The sequence below is a fragment of the Octopus bimaculoides genome, chromosome 4, assembly GCF_001194135.2.
Source record: "Octopus bimaculoides isolate UCB-OBI-ISO-001 chromosome 4, ASM119413v2, whole genome shotgun sequence".
NCBI classification, from domain to species: Eukaryota; Metazoa; Mollusca; class Cephalopoda; order Octopoda; family Octopodidae; genus Octopus; species Octopus bimaculoides.
In genome coordinates this window covers 104,147,677-104,152,043 of record NC_068984.1, presented here as the reverse complement: position 1 = coordinate 104,152,043, position 4,367 = coordinate 104,147,677, and positions in this window count along the sequence as shown.

Below are 4,367 nucleotides of genomic sequence, written 5' to 3'. Positions count from 1 at the left end.
AGTGCGCCGGGCGAAATGCTTAGCAGTATTTCGATTGCCGTTACATTCTGAGTTCAAATTCCGCCGAGGTTGACTTTGCCTTTCATCCTTTCGGGGTCGATAAATAAAGTACCAGTTATGCACTGGGGTCGATGTAGTTGACTTAATCCCTTTGTGTGTCCTTGTTTTCCCCCCTCTGTGTTTAGACCCTTGTGGGCAATAAAGAAATATATATGTGTGTGTGTGTGTGTGTGTGTGTATGCTTATGTATGTATGTACACACACAAGAGAGGGTGTGAGAGATATCTGAGGACTAATCTACCAAAAATAGTGTATTTAATAAAAGTTTGTGCACATGTTCTTTGATAAGTTTTCTTAAAAGATTATTTTGTGAATCTGTCTTCAGCTTCGATGATTGCTTCAATGTAGGACTGTAATTGTTGACATGCTTACACTAAATGACTCTTATTCATTTCAAACATCACCTGGATGATGGCAGCCTTTAGTGATGCTATAGTATTGTGAGGATGTTGATTAGTCTCCCTCTCAACAGTGTTCTAAATGTAGTAATCCATGGGATTTAAATCTGGCGAGTTTGGAGGCAACAAGTTCGGTGTTACACGATCATTAAGATTGTCTAATATTCATTGAAAGGTTGAATCTTCCTGAGACATGTATGACCTTCTACTCAGTATTTCATCCCTTCAGGGTTTAACAACCGTCTCTAGCAGCTTTAACTTTAATCCCTATAGAAAGACCTGAGGTGGCATGACATGACCTTCATTACTTACCACTCCTAAAACCATCACAGTTGCTGGGAACTTAGTGTACATCACTCTGAAGACATCAGGATATGTACATTACCATCTGCCATTTCTACTGTTAGATCTCATCACAGAAGAACCAAAGCATGCCATATTTGAGGGTTAAGTGATTGCTTGGTATGGATCAAAACAATTTTCATGTGTCTTTGCAGACATAAATTGGCCTCTCCTCAGTACAATTGCGGTTCTGTTAGCCTACTCTGATACCTAAAATACTTGGTGAAGGCCCTCATTGATTTTCTGAGAACATTGATAATGCTTTGACCCTGTAAGATGAATTTCAGTGTTCGTATAGTGCTTGAACATGTAAAGCGATATTTTTCTCCTTGATGTAGTTGAAACACTTCCACTATACGTGTTTTTCACATATGGCAACAATAACTTCGCATTTTTTCATTTCTTGTGTTAGCATTTTATTTACCACAGGGGAAATCATCATCATCATCATCATTTAATGTCTATTTTCCAAGCTGGCATGGGGTCTACAGGTGGATGCCTTTCCCAATGCCATCTACAGGTGGATGCCCATCACAGAGTGCAACACATGCCTTTAACCCTTTTGTTACCAACCTGGCTGAAACTGGCACTGGCTCTCAGTACAAATGTCTTGTTTTCATAAGTTTTGAATTAAAACCTTCCACTTAACACTAGCTGAATGATAACTAAGTTATTTTATTAAATTCTTTGTTATATTTAAAGTAATTGAAAGAAACACAGAGCATCTCAAAATAAATACAGTAATGAAAGGGTTAAAATAATAAAAAACCTTTTAATTGATTTGAAGAGAATAATATACTGATAATTAAGTGCCCTCAAATACTCCTTACAGGTGCAGCATACATGCAGGTGTAGTTGAGAAGATTTCTTCCCAGTTCAGGTTTGCAGGTTCAGTCTCACAGTGCAGCACCTTGGCCCAGTGTCTTTTACTCTAGTCTTGGGCCAACTAGAGCCTTGTGAGTGGATTTGGTAGAAACTGAAAGAAGCCTGTTATGAAGGTGTTTGTGTGTACCCTTGTCATGTGTTGGTTTTAAATGAGCATCATCAACATACAAGTGATGTTGTTTGTTTCGTTTTCTGTGAAAAACATGTCTGGCCAAGGAAAATATTACCTTGCTTTGAAACAAGTGAAGGTTGATGACACGAAGGGCATTGGGCTATAGAAAATCTGCATCAACAAATTCTGTCTGACTCATGCAAGCATGGATAATTAGATATTAAAACAATGATGATGATGATGATAATATATATATATATATATATATATATATACACACACACACACACATAAATAAATTTACCTACTTATCTACTATCTATATATACTCACATATAGAGAACACTAGACAGTGAGCTGTTTATGAAGGTGCAGCATTTGTAAAAATCCTTGAAAAGAAACAAGTGTACTTTCACAATCATAATAATTATAACATTATGAAGTAAAAAGGCGGCGAGCTGGCAGAAAAGTTAGCACGCTGGGCAAAAGGCTTAGCAGTAATTTTGTCTGTCTTTATGTTCTGAGTTCAAATTCTGCCGAGTTCAACTTTGCCTTTCATCCTTTCAGGGTTGATAAACTAAGTACCACCAAATTTTGGGCCTTGTGCCTAGAGTAGAAGTGAACATTATGAAGTAAAGTTTGTTACTAATATATAGCAATACATATCAGCACTAAACTACCGGCATAATCTTCAGAAGTTAACTGAGTATGCATACACGCACACACATACACACGTAACTAAATTCTAAACCATATTGTATATTGGGATGTAGTTATGAGTTTAGCAAGTTTTCAGATTCCATTACTGTTGATGTAGAAGTGCACACCATAAATATTCTTGGAATAATTATGAATAGGAAATTTAAACAGATTGAAAGCAGGTGTTTAAATATTTTATGTTTCTCCATGAATTTCATTGGGTTTTTTTACCAAAAGACGAAACTGATACAGCATATATTGCTGGACAGCAATCATTTAAATTGTATGTATAATTATAATTAATTAGAATCAAATCTTTGCTTATGAAATATTTCAATTGTGTAATGTCAGAAAAGAAATTTGGCAACCCTCAACATATAATCATCAGCTTTTTAAAGTCACATGCCTATTTACTTTCAAATTAAAAATGACCAAGAAAAAAAAAATATAAAAGTTTCTCAATGATCCAGTATAAGTGTTTTAATGCTTGAAATTAACTGAAGACGATCAAATTATTGGAATATAGAATAATAGTGAAATAAATGCAAACTTGTAACAGGAGGTATATTAATGAAAATTTTTTTTCCATCTGCTTATCTTAATATGGTCATATATATAGAAATTATTTTATATGATAAACTGTATAATTTTTTCTCTCTTCTTTGTTCTGAAATTAAATAACTAGCTAAGCATTTTCTGAGCAATCAAATTATGAAGCAAAACAAGATTAACAACATAAGAATTAATATTGTTGTGTGGTGCCATGGTCATCTTTGTTGTACTAAGATAATTTGAATTACTTTTCTTATGTAGTTAGAAATTTGAATCAAGACTTTCAATAATTTCATCAAATATTCTGATATGGTAAATAATAAAAAAAAAAGTCCAGAAATGCAGAAAGTGTGCAGATATTTTCAGTTTAATATTGTAAATGTCAAAGTTAGGCAAGTAAGTTTATAAAAAATGGTTAAGGAAGGTAAAGAAGATGATGCATTGACCAAATCTGATTCTTGCCCCAATAGATTTTTTTTCCTCTCATTTTTGTAAACAATATATACAGTCAAAGCTGAAGACTCAACATAGGTAGACTTGGACAAGTTTGCTACAACATCAGAATTAGTAAATGATAATAAAGAAAAATATATTTATGCTTTCATAACATAAAGACAAATATTGAAAAAAAAAAAAACCCCAAAAAAACTCGAACTTCTTTTTTAAACCGAATAATTGTCAATCATTAATAAGCAGGGGAGGGGGAGAGAGACATAATTGAGGATTAGATGCCATTTATTTGCAACCAGATAGCAAATCTCACCCTCCACCCCCACCACCAAACTGATAAGGTAAGTTCTTCTGTAGTTATTCTATAATCATATAGAATATCAAACCTAAACCTCAAATCAGCAACATAGTTGCATTACACCTCGATCTTTTCATCCATATATTTCTTCATTTTTCCCCAAGCATCTTTAAATTTTATAATCCATTTCACCTTGTTGTAGAACTTCCTTCAAACTTCAAAAATACTGATAAGGAGATTTCAAAAACTTTAACCGCACAATACTGAAAAAAAAAACCAAAAAGAAAAACCAAAAAAAAAAAAAAAGACAAGGATATTCTTTTTTCCCATAGCCAGCTCAACATTACATTAATTTTCTTCACCTAAGTAAAATTCTCATAGTGTGTGTATACAAGGATACAGAGTACTGACTGTTCTATATCAGTATCAAAGAGAACAAGCTTCATTTTAGAGTAAAATATTATTTTGAATTACTCAAACTTTTACTTATTTCTGAGGTGCAACATTCTTCGATATTCCTGGAGATATTGACAAAATCCAATGAAAAGAACATTATATGACCTAGTAATTA